This window comes from Eretmochelys imbricata, chromosome 3, assembly GCF_965152235.1.
Source record: "Eretmochelys imbricata isolate rEreImb1 chromosome 3, rEreImb1.hap1, whole genome shotgun sequence".
Taxonomy (NCBI): Eukaryota; Metazoa; Chordata; order Testudines; family Cheloniidae; genus Eretmochelys; species Eretmochelys imbricata.
Window position 1 is genome coordinate 9,961,431 of NC_135574.1, and position 21,958 is coordinate 9,983,388.

The window sequence follows — 21,958 nt, forward strand, 5'->3', positions numbered from 1 at the left end:
ATATTTTAATATGATAAAAATGTGCCAAATAGCATCTCCACTCCTCTAAATCAAAATGTAGATGCTTGCAATATCCAGCACCCTTCCTAGCCAGACAGATTTTTTGATCAATCCATAATCGTTTTGCAATAAAAACCATGACATCTCATGAAAAATTCTGAATCACATTTTGCATGAGTCAGTTGGACCCAATTCGTCACAAACGCCACTCAATATGGCTAGAATACATATTTTGACAAATGGATCAACACGGAAGGTACAGTAACACTCTCCACTCCTTGGTAAACACCAGAACGAAAACATAAGATAAAATAGGGCATCCTTCTTTGGTTTGACTATTAGTGGCCAAAATAAGACAGAACCAGAAGTTGATCCTGCTTGAAAAGACCTATTATTTTATTAATAAAGCCAAACCCTATGAAAGGAGTTGAGTTTTTGACTCTGCAAAGCGCGTGAACTTTCTTTAAAAGAAGAGTGGGAAAGACACTTACTCAGAACCAACTAATAAATAACAATGCAACAGAACTCCAAGGAAATAATGTTTATGGACAGCACATTTCTACCTGTCTGTAACCTTGATTCCACAATTCCAGCAAAACTTGACTTCAGTGACCAGTCCAGTGCGATGTCAGGTTACAAGATCAACTGGTAAAATCTGTAATACTTCCTGGGAGCATTACAAAATATGAGAACTAGAACTTCTAATTTGTCATCACAAAATGCATATGCCTAAACTAAATGGTGCACTCAGAAATGCTGAATAATCCCATACATTTACCATATTTAAATACAATGTCCCACAGGTCCCTAATAAATTGCACTGGACATTACAAAACATGTGGGACAATTTTTAATTTCCCTTTGGGAAGAGGAGGGATTGGGCAGGAAATCAGGAACAAAGTTGGATATTTTTTAGCATCTTTCCAGCATCATAACAGCTCCCTACTAACTGAAAGGCCAACATGCTATTTTAATAAAAATAAATAATTTTTCAAAGGGTCTTCTATGCAGATACAGCGAAAACTTTCATTAAGATTTAATCAACCTACAAATAGAGGTGGTTTCAAATTTGTAAACACTGCAAAAATACCACAACTCTTCCATATCAGATAAGTCACTGAAGTGGAAGAAGAAATCCTGAGATGGGTCAGTATTAAAAGATTGTCGAGCGGTTGCCACACAATGCCAAATACAATCTTACCCACAACATCTGGTGTCCCAAATGACAGACAGTACAACAGATTACAAGCACTTGGAATTAGGCTACCCATTCAACCAGAATTAAGCTACAATACAGCTACGTGAAGGTAGTGATTTTTCTGGTAGCACTCACAATGTGCAAATTGTTATATAAACAAGAGGAGGCATGGTCCCTACCCCAAAGGGTTTACAACCTAAAAAGACAGAAAAGAAGCACTACGTGCAGGGGAAAGTGCCATAACACATAAGTAAATACTGAAGGTGGTGACTGACCACATCCTACAAAAGCAATATTTGACTACAAAAGGGTTTGTTAAGTTATATATAAAAACGTAAGGGAAAAAAAAAACATTGTATTGTCAATGCCAGCTGTTCTTCCATCTTGCCATGAAAATGACTGAAAGTACCACGCTCACTTACATTGGAGGATGATACCAAATCCATCCTCTTGCTAACCTTCATTTAAAAGGAGAAGTTACATATGATAATCTGAAGGATGAATTTACTAGCCTAAATCAGAATGTTAATCTCAGCAGATGCGTTACACGAAGCACCACATTGGGTATGTTCTCACTGCACGCATGACGCAGGAATACAAGAAGGCTAAACCACTCCAGGGAGAGGGAACAAAAACAAACAAATAAATCGACTTGACACTCTGATTTCTCCTTTTCCCCCCTCCTCTCAACTCCCTCCACCTAGAACATCTATATCTCAAACTGTAGTGGTGAGAACTGAGGAGGGCCAGGATAAGAAATGTGTATGGTGTAAGGGCTTGTCTACACAAACCCTTCGTTTGTAGCAAGCTGGGGGGGTAAACCTACCCTGCATTAAAATGTGGTGCATTAAGTGTGAGGGTGGACACTGCTTCCGTGCAATAAAAGTTCCCTAGCGCACTTTTTGATTTATCCTGCTTTGGAATGGGAGATTAAAGCACAGCAGCGAATTTTAAGTGCACAGCACCAGGGTCCACACCCACACTTAGTACACAACATTTTAGTGCGGGGTAGGTTTGCCCCCCCCCCCCCCCCTTGCTGAAAACCAAGTGTTTGTGCAGACAAGCCCTAAGTGTGATAGACAGAGATATGTCACTGTGTTTTGGTGCAAGTCCAAAGAAAGGATATCTTTAGGTGAAGACTAGATTTCAGAACAAAGATCCTGTTTTTATGCAAATATCCTTACTAAGAACTCACAGGAAAGTACGCAGTTTTCCAAAGCGAGTCATGATTTTACATGTTTCAAATTTTAGGTGCCCAACTTGAGACACCTAAAAAGGGACTGATTTTCAGAGGACAAGAAATGTCTCAGCTTGGGCACTCAAAAACAGAGGCATCCAAAATCACTGGAAAATTTAGGGCAATATGATAGGAAGCGAGGAGCAATGCACTAAGCGAAGTGTTTTAGAGTTTTTCAATGGGTGTGAACCTGTTCTGTTAGCACCCAACTCCTAATGGAAAGCCGAATTCTTGGCTTAATCATGATCAACACATTGTATCCAAATAAAAAAAGTAGCCATTCACACAAAATTTGCAAATGATCAATTTTTTAGATGTTAAATGACTTTGGAGCAATGCTTAAAGCATATGTCTAAAGAGGTCCAGGAGAACCAAGTCACACTGCAAATAGGTAAATTAAAGTGACACACCTGCACTACCAGAAGATGAGCCTTCTCCTCTTCTTAGAACGTCAGCACTGTGGGAAGCATTATCACTAGCAGCCTTTATTTCAGTCTCTACAATCACCACTTGAAACATTTTGTTGACACAACAGAACATGACTCAATTTCAAGCACCACTGGGGTTGGATAATTTCAAAAATCTTTTAATATTTGTAGATAGTCCAGTCGGAAGTTAGCTGAAAAGATATATAGATTTTCACACGGCTTCCTTTCATATAAACCTCCTTACCATTCCCGAGTCAGACTGGAGGAAGGGGAGAAGCAAGAGGAAACACAAACGGGAGGGAAAAAGGATAAAGGTGAAGATTCAGACTTTGGGCTAAGTTGCTTTAAGCAATTATTTATGTCCAGTACCTCCATTATAAGGTCACACTTGTGCTTTTGGGAACAGTACTAGGCCAGTTCCATCAATCTAGGTTGGTACTGTAGAAATAACCTGAGTTTTTTATATCTTGTGTATACATTTCTTTCCATTTATGTTAGGACCAATCAAGTTACAGATAAGTTCCTCTGTTGTGTGTGTCAGTGTCACAAAGAAAAGATTCTTGGCCCACAAGGTAACAGAAGAGTGCAGACTGATGGATCAAGACAGAAAAGTTACAAGCCCAGTTCTAATATTCATAAGTAAAACTTCAGAAAGGGTACTGATAAACATGGATTTATAAATGGAGGATGTTTGGAGAAATGTTCACCCTGATTAGGTAACCAGAACTTCTCTTACCCACTTCTGAGGTCAATGAACAGAACTTTGTATCGCCTAATTACATTTACAAAAGGAGAAAAGTAGCTGTTCTGTATTATTGTTAACATTATGATAGTACCTAGAGGCCCAATCAGCAGCAGGGCTCCATTGCGTTACATGCTGCTCAAACACATTGAAAGACATTGCAAAGACATTTACTCGTGACTTATAATTATTACTATGTTTAAAACCAATTTTTTTAATAGAAAGCTCTTATATAAAGCTTTTCATCAGTAAATCATAAAGCACTTTACAAAGGAGGTGAGTGTCATTATCCCTATTTTGCAGATGGGGAAACTGAGGCACAGGATGGTGAAGTGACTTGCCCTCTGGCAGCAGGTCAGTGGCTTGTTTTCAAAACATGCTCTCTGAAACTGCAATTAACATGAAAGAAGAGAGCTAATGTGATAACTGCTGAGGGGCTTTTAGGGCATTACTAGTCTCTGAATCTCTCACTCATACTTCCTTGGTGTTAGTGTAACACCAACAGACCTTGGTTGTCAGCAGATGGGATCAAAGCTGGGATCTATGGAGCTAAATGCATAAACCTCTATTGTATGAGCTAAAAGCCACATGGTGCTTAACTAAGGCTGTAGCAGACTCAATCTCTAGGTCAGAGATCCTCATATTATGGGGCACGCCCCCTTAGGGGGTGTGGAGAAATGTCCAGGGTGTGCAGCGGGGCCTGGGCCAGCTCCTGTGGGGGTGGGGAGGGAACGCCATCCAGCCCCTCCCCATCCCCTGCTCTGCTCCATTTTGGCTCCTAGCCACATCCCCGGCTCCTGCCTCAGCATGGATGCGCTCCCGGCCCCGTGCCAGCCCCCAGTTTGACTATTGATCAGTTCCTGGCCCAGGACTGAGGCTAGTGGCAAGGCAGGGAGCGGAGCGGCACCTGGCCATGGGCCCAGCTATCAGCCCCCACTGCAGCCCCACTCCCGCCCCTGCCCCCAGCCTTGGCCTCAGACCCGCCCCCAGCTGTGGCCCCTTTACCCCGTCCACGTCCTGCCACCCCCCTGCTCCCCGCCGCAGAGTGGGGGACGCAGACGGGGGGTATGACCCTCAGAAGTTTGGGGCTGCTGCTCTAGATGGTCTAAGTGCCACCAGAGAGGGACAGAGTACCACACCCAGTAGGCATGTGTTACATTAGCAACATTTTCTACTTTAGTTCACTGAAACTACAAAGCTCACCTTGCTGTCGAGGTCAAGCCTTTACTGCAGCAGGGAGTCTAAGGATACCGGGACAGTAATAATTGAACAGTAATTAGGCTATTCGTTTTCACTCAAGCTGAGCAGACCTGGAATAAGAAAATCTGTCTTTGGTATTTCTACGGAAATGCATGTGAACTGCCTGCATTAGATGCCCTGTTAAAACAGGGCTACTCTACCAACATATCTGTGCATTATATTATTAACTAATCACACCTGCTCCAATTGTTCTACTGAACTAAGATGAGCAGTAAAGGATGTGAAAGTTAATAGCGATACATGCCTCTTGCGGTATCCTTATTTTAAATTCTAGTGTGTTAGTGCATTATCTGAGAGTAAATGCTACTTAAATCTCCATGACATATCTAGTTTTCTATTATCCTTATAAGTCCAATGTATAGGTTGGGTTATTTATCCACTTCAGTGACTGACAGTGTTCCAGGAGTTGAAGTCAGAGGATTTAAATCTGAAGGCAGAGAAAAACAACCGAACCCAGAGGAGGTGTCTGAAATTTGAGTTGCTCTGGAGGGCTGGTGCTACTCATGAATAGCCCTGTGAATGGCACGCTTTGAACTAAAAGTGAACTCTCTCTTAATGTCTTAATTGTTTAATCTTCAAAAATTTCTCTAGCCTTTTATTAATTGTCAACAGATTTTACTGATAAAAATGTCTCTCCCTTATGCAGCTCCCCTGAGGAGTTCCCCCTCACCCCAAGCTGTCACCTGTCGCTGGGACCTTGCAGGGGGGTGGCCCCCTGTCGCTGGAACCCTGCCAGGGCCCGGTGGCTTACAGCTCCAGAGTCCTTGAGGCTGAAGCAGAGAATGTCACGGAGGTCTTCCATGACCTCTGTGATATAAATGTAGTCTTAATAATAATACCACTTAACTCTTACATAGCATTTTTCATCAGTAGATCTCAAAGCACTTTACAGTGGAGGTCAGTATCATTATCTATATTTTACAGGAGAGGAAAGTGAGGCACAGAGAGGTGAACTGACTTGCCCAAGGTCACCCAGCAGGCTAGGGACAGAGTTGGGAATAGAACCTGGGTCTCTTGAGTTGCAGTCCATTTCTTTATCCACCAGGCCACACTGCCTCCCAAAACTGCATTCACATTCCTCTCTCATTTCAGAACCTCCCTTGGTAACCTAGAAGAGCTACTCTCTTGCGGCCAGATAACAGCCCCTTATGAGGGTGATCGGGGGTGCACATATCAAGCTCCAGAGGGGGTAGGAGGGGTAAGAACAAAGCAAGACTATGGCCCCAACCCACATCAGCTCACAGAATGGGGGGCAGAGTATGTTCCATTCAAGGCAGCTCTCCGTGGTTCAACACTCCTAATGCAGGTCAGTGCCTAATAAGCATGACATGCCCCTCTGAGGACAACTGTCTCCCACTCTGTGTTTGACAGTGAGGCACTCCTACAGCCCAGAGGGGCAGAACTTCCGCCACTCTGACAAACTAGAAAGGAGGGTTCTCCTTAGGGAGATTTGCCCCATGAAGTTGCTACTGCCTTGTAAACAAACAGTAGAGGTAAAATGACAGGAGTAAATCAGCACCTACATAGTTTTGTGACAGATGCTTTAGGAATTCCTAGACAGACAGACTGGAACACTAAGTACCACTCAATTCTAGCATCATTTGTGAGAGAACTATGGAAGAATAATTATTTTCATCTGAGACCTCCAGCTCTTTCACGTTCCATTTTAGATCAGACTTTTTATTCTCCCTAAGGAAAAACATTGCCCATCCACCGCAGACTTTCCCCACCCATTACAGGTACTCACTAGCTATCTCAATTTCCTCCTTGCAAAGACTTTGTCTCTAAAATAAACATGGAAAGAAACTTTCTACTGTCCTCCAAAAAGCAGTAGCTTAACAGTTACAATATTAGGTCCTGTTTCTGCAGAGTGCTGATAATTCCAGCAAAGCAGTAAGAATGTGCTTATGTAGTCCTAGGCTACTTGCGTTCTTAAAGTTAAGCATGTGCTTAAGTGCTTTGTTTGAGCAGGATCAGAGTGCTCAGTACCATTAAGGTGTGGGTTCTTAGTTACCCCCCTCTGCATCAAGAATTATAATTAGTGGGTGCTTGGAATAGTAATTACTTAACTACCACATCCCATTTCCTCTTCTTCAAATGCCCAAAGCAAATCTTGTGTGACAATTCCCATCCGATTAAGGCCATTATGAGGTCACAGATTAGTCTGATCACTGTTTAAAGGCTATGAAATAGTTTAAAATGAGTTCCATGATCAACATTTCCTGAGCTTGTTTTAGTTTCCTGGACATTTCTTTATTTTCTGAGTGCATAGGATTTGCCACTGAATTCTGTTAACTACTTAAGAAGATTCATAGGCTCTCCTTAGTAAGTTTACCCAGTAAATATTCTATAATCCAGCACTTTGCTTCCCAACACTGTTATTTTCTGAACAACAGCCCCCACTGGTTATTATCAGATTATTTTCTGCATTTCACCGCCACATTCATTTTCTCCCACCTATACCACAACATACTGAGAGGCCCTGCATCACAGCAGCCCTGCTTCAAGCTGAAGAAACTTGGACATTGCTCCCTCTAAAGTCATTCAACACTCTGCACTAATCAGACAAGTGTATCCCTAAAAGCTCAACCCATCTTCTCAGATTTTGTCTTAAAAAAGCCCAAACCCACAAATCAACCTAAGGGCTGGAAACCCTGGCTCCATTCATCAAAGCATTACATCCCTGTGACAAAGTGACTCATCAACCGGGCACGCCGTTGCCGCTAAGTGCAGAATTGCACAGTTTTTATCCACTGCAGTTCTGCCGCCCAGACTCGCTGTTGGTCCCCTTTGCTTTGCGATGTGGCCCTCCAGCCAGGTCACTTTTAAATCTTGCCCCTTTCAGGGTAATTCAGAGTCCATCCAAAAAGACAGGAAAAACCCAAAGCCTGGTAGCCTCTATGCCAGGCCCTCGGCCTCCATCTGGGGCTCATTGTTCTTGACCGCTTAATCTGGAACCCTTTCTTTCTCCTTGTGGTCCCCTCCATGGAGCTGGCTTTATAGCTTGGGCCAGCTGTAGGGCCTCAGTTCACTGCTCCTGCAGCTGGCTCCTTTCCCCCAGTTAGTCCCTGGGCTCAGCAAGCTAGCCTTCTCTTACTGGTGTCTCCCTCCTAGTAGCTAGTGGGGATGAGTCTGGGCCCCTCTGAACTGGGCTTCTCCCTTTCAAGGCTCCTCCTCCAAGACTGGCATACCTTGCAGGTGCTGCCTGAGCCTCAAGCTGCTTTCTACCTGGTGTGGGATTTATACGCCCCATCCCAATCCCACGTTCAATTTAGCAGGGGAGAATAATAAATGCCAGATCCTCAGCTGGTGCAAACTGGCACCACTCCATTAGGAGCCGGACCAGTAGGCATCAGCCTAACACTCCAACAATATCAGGCCAATTTAAATGGGATGAGCCCAAACACTGAAATGTTAATTAACTCCCCGATGACTACTTTAATAAGAAAGTTTTAAATTGTTCTGCATTTTGTAGAGACATGTTTACACGTGGGAGCTGGGAATAGAACTGAAGTCACTCAACATTGGCTTACATTAAATATGACAACCTGTGAAATACGTCAAATTTGACATTCCCTGAGATTACTGAAATGGTTATTCGCTAGCTACTTACAAGCCAGTGTTGCTTGCTCACCCCTCCTCCTCCAACTCTCTCTTCAAGACCCCACTTCTGCTTCCACACCTCCAAGAAATCAGCCAATACACAGTGGCTAGGCTGAAGGGCAATTTGGAAACTCTGTAGCATTTATGTAACTGCCAAACTAACATATATCTCATTTGTATACAGGCATTCTAAATATTTGATTGGTTCCCCCTTCCCACCACTTGTCATCTTAGATGTACGCCCTTTAATACAGGGAGCACATCTACCTTTGTTTGGACAGCATCCAACAATGCCCCAACCTTGATCAAAGCTTCTGAGTATTGTTGTAATATAATTAAAGGTAGAGCTGTCAGCAAGACCTATAGTCAATGTTACTTAACACTTGCCGCTAGAAGTCCCTTTTTTGAGTACTTATAACTTTGCCAAATGAGCCATTTGGGCTGAACTTTTCCATGCATGCTCTCTGCCTCAGGTAGAAATTGTTTTTGAAAATTTCAGCAAAATTGGTTCAGCCACTTCTAAGAATTAGGCTAGGGAGAAACAGGCCGATTTGCTGATGCCAATTCCCCCCAACCCCCAGCCTTTTCTTCGAACAGCTCTAACACTTCCAGGATTTGGAGCTGGAACTTTATATTTCGCAGGGCCTTAGTCTAGGGGGCAGAGATGCCATATGCCGCCACCCATGGAAATCCAACCACATTTGACTGAGTTGCAAGCCTCTGAAAATTGCCATTTGTACATGCTCAGTAGAGCTTGTTATAGGCTTGACGCTAAAATCCCCAACTATTTCATCTGCACCAAGCACCACAGAACTCGCTGACATGCCAACCATCTGGATGATGTTCCCAGGCACAGAGCTAGAATTCTGATGCAGCAGCAGCTGCCAGCAGCCAACTTTGGCCTAGGGGAAGGGGCTACATTTTCGCATATACATACACTATATACTGTATATACATACATACACTATGAGCTTAGCTCACGAAAGCTTATGCTCAAATAAATTGGTTCGTCTCTAAGGTGCCACAAGTCCTCCTTTTCTTTTGCGAATACAGACTAACACGGCTGCTACTCTGAAACCTCTCTCTCTCTCTATATGTATGTATTCCCATATACTAATTAGTGTCCACTACAGGACACCTATAGCTTTTGTGAGGACAGATGTTTTGCAATTCTTTGCTAGAGCCACAATATAATTTCAGTCTAAATTATATGTTCTTTTTGGAACTGAGAATGTTATTACATGTCCATATAGCACCTAGTACAATGAGGCCCCAATCTTAGTGGGTATTTTTGTAAGTCAAATAAATATTATAATACAGCTTGACAAAGAACATAAGAATGGCCCTACTGGGTCAGACCAAGGGTCCATCTAGCCCAGTATCCTCTCTTCCAACAGTGGCCAGTGCCAGGTGCCCCAGAGGGAATGAACAGAACAGGTAATCATCAAGTGATCCATCCCCTGTCACTCATTCCCAGCTTCTGGATATCAAAAGAAGGAGGCAAGAAAATAGGGCCCCACACTAGATTTAAGTTGGTTAGGTATGTACTGTAGAAGAACACTATAAAGTCGCAGGACGAGGGAATTCTTGCAGCAGCAGCAGACTGAGAAACAAGAGGAGATCTGCAAACGAGGCTGTTTTCTCTCAGCAGCCGCCTCTCTTACTGCTTACTGGGGCTGAAGCAAAGCAGAGAGACACAGCAAGAGAAAGCTGACTAGCAAAGCAGTCCCTTCAAAGAGTTGAAATTTTACAGTTCTTAGAGGATCTGATGCTTTCCAACACAGGTGGGTTACAGGGATTCTTAGCACATCCATTATCAGGAAACAGCAAAGAAAGCAGAAAAAGCATCTGGCTGTCTGTGGAAACAAACCTTGGTTCATGAGTGACAATACACTGTTTTAGTGGGCAAATGATTCCAAGAAGAGATACATATTTAAACAACCTTCACCCAATATTTAGAGGGCTTTTCCTTTAAGCTAAAATAAAAAAAAAAATGAGTTTACTGTTTAGCCAGATGGGATATCTGACTGGTCTAAGCATCTGGTTGGAAATGCCTTGTCTATCTGGAACCGCATCTTTGAAGCCTGATGATATAATTGGGCCATGGGTGTGGGCAAAATATACAGGGCTCAGTTTTCCTCCGGGTCTGAGCTCTGCTCAACACTTGATGGGCGGGGCAACCTCACAGTTCCCTGGTCCTTCAGCAGCACGCTCCCAGCATCAGTCAGATCAGACTTGGGACTGATCGAACTTATCCCACTAACATAAGGTTTACCACATCTGCACCCTGCTGTCTCACTCCCCCTGGAGCATCCCCTACACCGTGGGGAGCAGAAGCAGTCAGTGCAGGAGCTGACTATGAGGATTTATGTCTGGGGGACTTCCTGCCCGCCAGGAGAATTTCCTGCTGACCAGCTACAGCCAGATCCATCCCCTCTGTGCTGTCTGAGTGGTGCAAAGAAGATATAATGTAATGGAGAATCTGGCCCTTAGAGCACAAGTCAAGAGTGGGGTGGCAAAGTGGCTCAAAGCTCTCCTTTGCACTGCACTGATCCTGGTGCGGATCTCTGCATGCTATTCTTCCTGTGCAGCGTTTGACTGTCCCAAGAGATGCTCTAACTTACGTCATCTTTGACCAGTCTTCTGGCAGAGCAAAGCCGTGCCCTGATTTCTTTAGACAAAATTCTCTTTGTATGTTGCTCAGTGTGCGGTATGCCTGGCTTCAAATCAAAGGTGGCTGCACTTGAGTAGCAGCATGTGTATAGTATTTGCGGAGTGCTTTAAGATGCTAACTATGGATTCCACAATTCCAGGTGTGTTAATATATTCACATCACACTTCAACCCACAAATTCCACAAGAAAAGTCCGTGTTGGCTGAAACTTGTGCTGCCTCAGTAAAGTAGGCAGTGGATATTGTCCATTATCACAGATCTCAGTTCATCTACGATTTTTCGTACCCCGTATGCTGCAATGTCTAAACACAGGGGCCATACCGGATCGTGCCCTGGGGGAGATAAGGACAGAGTTTCAGTCTCTCTCACACATGCACACTTTCTGACTTGTGTGCACTGACACTGGAAGTATAATGCTGTTTTACATTTGTGTGTTTGGACATGGAGCATTTAAAACTAATACCATGCATATCCTTGGTCCTTCATGTTTCTGCTTAATGAGGGGTAGGAAGGCAGGTGAAGAATCCTGGTGCTACTTTTGACCATATCCTTGTATGGGAAGTCATCTGCCAGATCAGATCTTTGCAATACCATTTACAAAGGCTTTAGCACTATTTAGCCTGGGCAACCTTGCAAGAGCAACACAGTGGACCACCAGGCTTGAATTTTTTAACTCTCTTTTAAAGAGCCTTTGCCATTAATTGCAGCTTGTTCTAGAGAACGCAGCACCTTTGCTCACTGCCACGAGCACCTCTGAGCATATTATGCTTGCCCTGGGTTCTTAATGTTGGCTATCTATAAAGCTTTAAACAATAGATTGACTATAGCTTAGACCTGCTGGTTTTTCAAGTGTGCTTAACTGTATTAGAAAGGCCTCACCTTATTGTAACCCACCAACATTTTAGGTATCTGTTATTAACACTTTAGATTGGCAGCCATATGTACCATTGCTACAGCAGGTCCTAGAGTGCGGGACTCACACCCATAAAATTTGCCTCAAGTTCATTTCCCCCCCTCTTAAAAAATTCCTCAATTTGTTTTCTCCCCCAGAACTTTTGCTTATGAATGACTATTAGAAAGTCATTTCTGCACTCCTGCTATTCCCCTTTCCTGTTTCAAAGACCCTCAGATTTGTTCCAGTGTTAGTGAATGTGGGTTTTGCTAATATTTGAGCTTGCCTTTAGAAGTGCGGTTGTACTGCACTCTGAGGGCCTTCACAGGAGGGGCGAACAGAGCACTCTAGAAATAAAAGCATGATTCTCTTTCAACGAAGAGCCCTTTTCCCCTGCCTTCCAGCAACAGCAAGCCTCTCATTCATTTGGTTTTTGACAATATCCTCTTTCCTCTGTAGAGCTACAAAAGGCACCACCTGAAACCAGCTCTTAAAAAACAAAACTGTCGGTGCTTCTGAAGACTAAACAGCACGCTGGCAGGAGTGGGAGGAGGAGCCTGCCTCGGAGGCAAACTCCTGCTAGGACACACTTATCCACAGCAAGTGCTAAAAATGGATCCAGGTTAGCAAACCAGAGAATAGGCATTTTGCTGTGTGGGAAAAGGGTAGAATTGCATGAAATCAGACAACAGTGCACCCTGTCTCACTGAAAAGCTGACTGCAAGGGAGGCATGTGGGTATTCCTATAGTGAACGGTTAGGAGCAGGAGAAGAGCTGATGCTACATGCCACAAACTTTTGGGGGGGGTCCCTAACAGTTATAGGACAATCCTTTGGATCAACAGCAAACCTGTTAACCAGTGGGTAGGCCTGCCCGCCCCGCAATCCATTGGCAACTGAGACAACAAGCACCCCTTCTTGTAGCAGAGCTCTCTAGCCCCAAAGGAAATCTTAACTGTAACAGTGCTAGCAGGTGCCATAACAACTCGTTCCAATTGTTAAAACTGTTTGACGGCAGTGTGCGGCGATAGAGAATGTCAGAACAGCACAGGGTAATGATGCATAACTACAACAGAGCTGTAACGTGTCAGAATGGGAAGCTAGTCTGCGAAAGCATATGCTGCATTCATTTTGTTTCAGAGCAGGGAGAATTGTGTGTTTACCATTTATGTTACCTCAAAGACTTTTTTTTTTAAATTAATTTTACTTTTTAAACAGTTACTGCAATGGGTTTGGTGATAGTTCTATGACTTTCATAGAATCATAGAATATCAGGGTTGGAAGGGACCTCAGGAGGTCATCTAGTCCAACCCCCTGCTCAAAGCAGGACCAACACCAACTAAATCATCCCAGCCAGGGCTTTGTCAAACCTGACCTTAAAAACTTCTAAGGAAGGAGATTCCACCACCACCCTAGGTAACCCATTCCAGTGCTTCACCACCCTCCTAGTGAAATAGTGTTTCCTGATATCCAACCTAAACCTCCCCCACTGCAACCTGAGACCATTGCTCCTTGTTCTGTCATCTGCTACCACTGAGAACAGTCTAGATCCAGCCTCTTTGGAACCACCTTTCAGGTAGTTGAAAGCAGCTATCAAATCCCCCCTCATTCCTCTCTTCTGCAGATTAAACAATCCCAGTTCCCTCAGTCTCTCCTCATAAGTCATGTGTTCCAGACCCCTAATCATTTTTGTTGCCCTCCGCTGGACTCTCTCCAATTTTTCCACATCCTTCTTGTAGTGTGGGGCCCAAAACTGGACACGGTACTCCAGATGAGGCCTCACCAATGTTGAATAGAGGGGAACGATCACGTCACTCAGTCTGCTGGCAATGCCCCTACTTATACATCCCAAAATGCCATTGGTCTTTTTGGCTACAAGGGTACCCTGTTGACTCATATCCAGCTTCTCGTCCACTGTAACCCCTAGGTCCTTTTCTGCAGAACTGCTGCCGAGCCATTCGGTCCCTAGTCTGTAGCAGTGCATTGGATTCTTCCGTCCTAAGAGCAGGAGTCTGCACTTGTCCTTGTTGAACCTCATCAGATTTCTTTTGGTCCAATCCTCTAATTTGTTTAGGGCCCTCTGTATCCTATCCCTACCCTCCAGCGTATCTACCTCTCCTCCCAGTTTAGTGTCATCTGCAAACTTGCTGAGGGTGCAATCCACACCATCCTCCAGATCATTAATGAAGATATTGAACAAAACCTGCCCGAAGACCGACCCTTGGGGCACTCCACTTGATACCGGCTGCCAACTAGACATGGAGCCATTGATCACTACCCGGTGAGCCCGACAATCTAGCCAGCTTTCTAGCCACCTTATAGTCCATTCATCCAGCCCATACTTCTTTAACTTGCTGGCAAGAATACTGTGGGAGACAGTGTCAAAAGCTTTGCTAAGTCAAGGAACAACACGTCCATTGCTTTCCCTTCATCCACAGAGCCAGTTATCTCACCATAGAAGGCAATTAGATTAGTCAGGCATGACTTGCCCTTGGTGAATCCATGCTGACTGTTCCTGATCACTTTCCTCTCATCTAAGTGCTTCAGAATTGATTCCTGGAGGACCTGCTCCATGATTTTTCCAGGGACTGAGGTGAGGCTGACTGGCCTGTAGTTCCCAGGATGCTCCTCCTTCCCTTTTTTAAAGATGGGCACTACATTACCCTTTTTCCAGTCATCCGGGACTTCCCCCGATCGCCATGAGTTTTCAAAGATAATGGCTAATGGCTCTGCAATCACATCCACCAACTCCTTTAGCACTCTCCGATGCAGTGCATCTGGCCCCATGGACTCGTGTTCGTCCAGCTTTTCTAAATAGTCTCTGTCAAGGTTCCTCCCCCACTCTGAACTCTAGGGTACAGATGTGGGGACCTGCATGAAAACCTCCTAAGCTTACTTTTACCAGCTTAGGTTAAAACTTCCCCAAGGTACAAATTAATTTTATCTTTTGTCCTTGTAATAACCACTGCCACCACCAAACTCTAACTGGGTTTACTGGGTAATGTAGTTTGGACACGTCCTTCCCTCCAAAATCCTCCCAACTCTTGCACCCCATTTCCTGGGAAAGGTTTGGTAAAAATCCTCACCAATTTGCATAGGTGACCACAGACCCAAACCCTTGGATCTGAGAACAATGAAAAAGCATTGTGTTTTCTTACAAGAAGACTTTTAATAGAAATAGAAGTAAATAGGAGTAAAGGAATCACCCCTGTAAAATCAGGATGGTAGGTACCTTACAGGGTAATTAGATTCAAAACATAGAGAATCCCTCTAGGCAAAACCTTAAGTTACAAAAAAGATACACAGACAGAAATAGTCATTCTATTCAGCACAATTCTTTTCTCAGCCATTTAAAGAAATCATAATCTAACACATACCTAGCTAGATTACTTACTAAAAGTTCTAAGACTCCATTCCTGTTCTATCCCCGGCAAAGCAGCATACCAACAGACACACAGACCTTTTTTTTCTCTCCCTCCTCCCAGCTTTTGAAAGTATCTTGTCTCCTCATTGGTCATTTTGGTCAGGTGCCAGCGAGGTTACCTTTAGCTTCTTAACCCTTTACAGGTGAGAGGATTTTTCCTCTGGCCAGGAGGGATTTTAAAGGGGTTTACCCTTTCCTTTATATTTATGACAGTCCCGAACCACTTTTTTCTCCACAGAGGGCTGGTCACCCCCTCCCAATGCTGTGCTGCCCAGTGCAGTAGTCTGGGAGCTGACCTTGTTTGTGAAGACAGAGGCAAAAAAAGCATTGAGTACATTAGCTCTTTCCACATCCTCTGTCATTAGGTTGACTCCCTCATTCAGTAAGGGGCCCACACTTCCCTTGACTTTCTTCTTGTTACTAACATACCTGAAGAAACCCTTCTTGTTACTCTTAACATCTCTTGCTAGCTGCAACTCCAGGTGTGATTTGGCCTTCCTGATTCCACTCCTGCATGCCCGAGCAATATTTTTATACTCTTCCCTGGTCATTTGTCCAATCTTCCACTTCTTGTAAGCTTCTTTTTTGTGTTTAAGATCAGCAAGGATTTCACTGTGAAGCCAAGCTGGTCGCCTGCCATATTTACTATTCTTTCTACACATCGGGATGGTTTGTCCCTGTAACCTCAATAAGGATTCTTTAAAATACAGCCAGCTCTCCTGGACTCCTTTCCCCCTCACGCTATTCTCCCAGGGGATCCTGCCCATCAGTACCCCGAGGGAGTCAAAGTCTGCTTTTCTGAAGTCCAGGGTCTGTATTCTGCTGCTCTCCTTTCTTCCCTGTGTCAGGATCCTGAACTCGACCATCTCATGGTCACTGCCTCCCAGGTTCCCATCCACTTTAGCTTCCCCTACTAATTCTTCCTGGCTTGTGAGCAGCAGGTCAAGAAGATCTCTGCCCCTAGTTGGTTCCTCCAGCACTTGCACCAGGAAATTGTCCCCTATACTTTCCAAAAAACTTCCTGGATTGTCTGTGCACCGCTGTATTGCTCTCCCAGCAGATATCAGGGTGATTGAAGTCTCCCTTGAGAACCAGGGCCTGCGATCTAGTAAATTCCATGAGTTGCCGGAAGAAAGCCTCGTCCACCTCATCCCTCTGGTCCGGTGGTCTATAGCAGACTCCCACCACGACATCACCCTTGTTGCTCATGCTTCTAAACTTAATCCAGAGACTCTCAGGTTTTTCTGCAGTTTCATACTTGAGCTCTGAGCAGCCATACTGCTCCCTTACATACAATGCAACTCCCCCACCTTTTCTGCCCTGCCTGTCCTTCCTGAACAGTTTATATCCATCCATGACAGTACTCCAGTCATGTGAGTTATCCCACCAAGTCTCTGTTATTCCAATCACACCATAATTCCTCGACTGTGCCAGGACTTCCAGTTCTCCCTGCTTGTTTCCCAGGCTTCTTGAATTTGTGTATAGTCACTTGAGATAACTCACTGATCGTCCCTCTTTCTCAGTGTGAGGCAGGAGCCCTCCCCTCTCGCGCGCTCCTGCTCATGCTTCCTCCCGGTATCCTTCATGTTCTAATTGCCCTAGCATATATTTTACAGACCTCCATATTACCATTTCATAAAACACTATGCTTTACTTGGCTTTATGGGTTGTCTCAGATGAACAATTCAAGAGCTCAGAAAACTAAAATGTGTTTTTAACCTATAAGCTGACTTCTAACCATCTTCTGTCTCTGCCATTAGAGCAGTTTGCCCTATAATTGGTAAAATACTGAGGTCTGGGGTGGAGAAGTTCTAAAATGCATAACATTCTCTTAGTGAAAATGGGAAAATGTGTTTAACAAAACATGAGGAGTTTTACAACTGTTCACTGCTTTAAAGTTATTCTCTGAAAAGTACTCTCTAAAAATGATGTTTATTGTCTCAATGTCAGTTTATTTTGAATTTTAGTCAGTGCATGAGATTTTGTTTCAATTTACATCTTGCTGAAGACTCAAGAATGGAAAAGCCATTTCTATTTGAGAGAGAGAAAAAAAAATCCAATAGCTGCCATCCTTGAAATTTCCAAAAGGAGCAGGTTTTAACTCCTATACCATTGAACCAATTTACTTATAACTTTACAGAAAAGCCTGTGCGTTAGGAGTAAGCAGCATAATTTTGGTGACAGAACATGTTTTTTCACCCTTAACTAAGGAATTCAAGTTGCACTTTAACTGAGAAATTCAATGCAGCCTTAACTATGGAGCTGTCAATAATGTGTCTACATTGTTCTCTTGGAACCAACTCAGTATCAATATCACATACTCCTCGGTGAAGAAAGCACGTTATGGGTTCATAAAAGGCAATCTATGTTCATTCTTACAGGCCTCCATAGATGAACAATATATTAGAAAGCTTCTCTGAAAATGAAAGAAAAGCTCTCAATCATTGTATCCACCTTCTGTCCCATCAATTACTGTAGTCTGTCCTACATGCTCATTCTTTGCTAATTGCCACCCTTGTAATTCGCAAACACGAAAGGTGATGTCTCCTCATAGTGAGGTCTTATATGACTTAAGCCTTCATTACTTTTACAAAATATTCTATAGTATATTTAGTAGTAAGAATTTGAGCAGGGATCATTCCTTTTAAACTGTCCGTTAAGCCCTGTGCACATTTATAGCACTGCAGACATAATATATTATAATGCATTTAAATATTAAAAACTAAACCTAAATTATCTCAGTAAAAGAACAGAGTGATGCTTTACCCTTACCTTTTTATTCTCCGTTCACTCTGCAACAGGTCTCCTAGACATTACTATGCAGTAGGGTACTGAGCAAAATGCTACAGTGTTTGGTTAAAGCTTAGTGTGTCTGATTGTGTCATTCTTCAGTAGATCATAAACTATAGGAAATTCAATTGTTCAAGAAAGTACAAGAAAATGGAGAGTCTGAGTCTCATTTACACTAAGGCCACTCTGGCAGCTGAAAGGGGCTTTGAATTGGGAATAAATTATATTCACACCCAATGTAAGGCCCCCTTTATGCAACTACAGCAGCATAAAGTGGTCACAGAGTAAATAAGAATCAGGCCCTGAGTCTCTAGACATAAAAATTAAAATCAACCAATGGGTCTGATTCGCCACTGCCTTCCACCAGGTGTTGCCGTTACACCTGTGCAGAGTGGAAGTGATGCAAAAAACATTTGATAGCAGATGTAAATTACCAGACAAGGTGCAAGGCAGTGGAGAATCAGGCTCAGAGCTCCTGTCCAAACACTCTCTTTACATTCCTGCTGATATAAAATCCTCCTCCCCACCATGCTTTCAGCTGTAGTGCTTTCGGATTCACCCAGACCACAGAGAAATGCTTAAGCAGAGTCCCTCTGTGTGAATGGCTGCTAAAATGTGTGAAATAAGCAGCAGTCTCACGCTACGGGGGGGATCTTATTTCCTAATTTAAGTGTCTTCATTAACAGTGAACACTGTCGTTTTGATCTCGGCTGCATTATGAATTGTATAAAAGTCTCTGTAGGCTGAACGATAACTCATTTTTGCTGACCAGTGTCAACAATGAACAATCGATCCCTCGCTAATGATATGTCCTTCTCGCAATAAGCCATCTCAGGCAGAAGTCTGGAACAAGGGGTGGCCTCACAACAAAGAACAACTGGCAGCGTAGCGGGAGGGAAATCAAGTTCCAGGACAGAGACCCTGCCCCCAGTCATAGAAGTGCTAGCTCAACCAAACCCACGGACCTGAGCTGCTTTGAGGGCACCGTGCTTTTTTTTCCCATGCCTCCTTCCTTGGCTAAAAACAATTACTGAAACAAGACGTACATGTATGGCTCATAAATACATTCCATCCTGACAGCAGCACTTCACATTCAATTCACCATGTGATATATTAACACTGGGATGTCTCCCTTCTGTCTGGGTCAGGTCACCTTCTCATATCTTACTTTAGAAATGACAACCACACGCGAGTGTCTGCTTCATAAAACATTCCTACAAACTGGAAATCCTATTTCTCATCCCTCTGTGAAAACTTCTGAACTTTCCAGTTCACGACAAACATCCCAGAATGCATACTCTGATACCAGTCCTATCAGGGATGTCACCGTGATGCATTCTGGGATGATTTTAGCACACCAGAAAAGACCAGCGGATTTTAAAAGACAGGAGGAGTGTGAATTGAAAAATTCTTGGTTAAAGTACATTAATGTGCTCAAAGTGTGTGTGGGGGGGCATTCAGCACATATTTCTAGATTTAAATCAAAGTTTAAGTCTGCGCTTTGCCTATAAATTAGCAAATATCACCACAGAGCACATTTCCCCCAGTGTCCTTAGTAAGAGTCTTCTATTCATTTTGCTTGCCTAGTAATGCCTTCTTCTCACCCAGGGTGTGGAAGATTGTTTTGAGCTATTTCTGTCTAGGTCTATGTGGAGGATACAGTTATCTGGTCTGGATTCAGTAAAATCTATCACTGGTTGGGCGAGAGGGGAACTGAGTGCTTTTAGTGGAAATGCAGACCTGGAAGGTTCCTCCCTTATTTTGATGTAGCTAGACTGATACAACTGACAAAGGTCGTGCTACTTATGAGAGAAGGCACTGCTACAATATCTCATGATAATAAATACATTCAAATATGGCTAATGTCGCTTCGTCTTGTGAAAAGAAACATGGATCACACCATGATCCATACAGCCCTATTTGACCTCTGGTAGACGCCAATGTGTGATGCTTCAAAAGTGGGCAAAATCTCCTCAACCTCATTCTACATCATGCACATAGGCACTTGGACAGTGTTGTACATGGGAGGGAAAATTCATTTCTAACCCCTGCAAGCGATCAACTAACACCCCTTACAAGGAGTTCTAACTAACATTAGATTAGCATGGAGAACTGCAAACGTTAGTGGTCATAAAAATTCTAAACTCCCTTTCAAAGCTCAGTCACATTCTTTGACTTGACCACCTCGTGCAGAGGTGAATTCGATAGGTTAACTCTACTGTGTGTGAAATAATTGGAGGCTTGTAATTCTTGGAAATAAGATTACAGTTTTCCTTCTATTTCCAGCAATAAACATCAAAAAATATGATACAGACCTCTTAGAAACCTACAAATGTTTTTGCTGCACTGTTTTAGAACCCACAACTGATCACCTCAGAAATCACTAATCTAGAGTTTAAAGATTTACTCCAAGCTCCGACCTTTTACGGTCATTAAATGAAATTTTTTACAAAAAAAGACAGATTGGCCAAGCCTCTTATCTCCTGTAAAGAAGTTTTTCAATCCAATTTACGATCTAGCATATGTCTGTTTTCAGATGACACAGAAACACTGCACCCTAATTCTGTACATTTACATGGGGCCTAGGTTGACATACTAATGCATGAATACTAATACAAGAGATGTTAAGAGTAACAAGAAGGGTTTCTTCAGGTATGTTGGCAACAAGAAGAAAGTCAAGGAAAGTGTGGGCCCCTTACTGAATGAGGGAGGCAACCTAGTGACAGAGGATGTGGAAAAAGCTAATGTACTCAGTGCTTTTTTTGCCTCTGTCTTCACGAACAAGGTCAGCTCCCAGACTACTGCACTGGGCAGCACAGCATGGGGAGGAGGTGACCAGCCCTCTGTGGAGAAAGAAGCGGTTTGGGACTATTTAGAAAAGCTGGATGTGCACAAGTCCATGGGGCCGGATGCATTGCATCCGAGAGTGCTAAAGGAGTTGGCGGATGTGATTGCAGAGCCATTGGCCATTGTCTTTCAAAACTCATGGCGATCGGGGGAAGTCCCAGACGACTGGAAAAAGGGTAATGTAGTGCCCATCTTTAAAAAAGGGAAGGAGGAGGATCCTGGGAACTACAGGCCAGTCAGCCTCACCTCAGTCCCTGGAAAAATCATGGAGCAGGTCCTCAAGGAATCAATTCTGAAGCACTTAGAGGAGAGGAAAGTGATCAGGAAAGTCAGCATGGATTCACCAAGGGCAAGTCATGCCTGACTAATCTAACTGCCTTCTATGACGAGATAACTGGTTCTGTGGATGAAGGGAAAGCAGTGGACATGGTGTTCCTTGACTTTAGCAAAGCTTTTGACACTGTCTCCCACAGTATTCTTGTCAGCAAGTTAAAGAAGTATGGGCTGGATGAATGGACTATAAGGTGGGTAGAAAATTAGCTAGATTGTCGGGCTCAACGGGTAGTGATCAATCGCTCCATGTCCAGTTGGCAGCCGGTATCAAGTGGAGTGCCCCAAGGGTCGGTCTTCGGGCAGGTTTTGTTCAATATCTTCATTAATGATCTGGAGGATGGTGTGGATTGCACCCTCAGCAAGTTTGCAGATGACACTCAACTGGGAGGAGTGGTAGATACGCTGGAGGGTAGGGATAGGATACAGAGGGACCTAGACAAATTGGAGGATTGGGCCAAAAGAAATCTGATGAGGTTCAACAAGGACAAGTGCAGACTCCTGCACTTAGGACGGAAGAATCCACTGCTACAGA

At 43.6% G+C, this 21,958-nt stretch overlaps 1 protein-coding gene across 4 annotated transcripts in view; it reads right to left on the reverse strand.

Moving 5' to 3' along the window:
• XKR6 (XK related 6) overlaps positions 1 to 21,958 on the reverse strand; it is a 283,372-nt gene that overhangs the window by 211,730 nt on the left and 49,684 nt on the right. The window contains exon 1 of one of the 4 annotated variants that reach the window (XR_013345538.1): positions 4,809 to 4,939. The exons of the other annotated variants lie outside the window; for them this stretch is intronic. The gene's annotated coding sequence lies outside the window, so the exon portion shown is untranslated. Of the gene's footprint in view, positions 1 to 4,808; positions 4,940 to 21,958 lie in introns of those variants that run through there. 4 annotated transcript variants of the gene reach the window in all.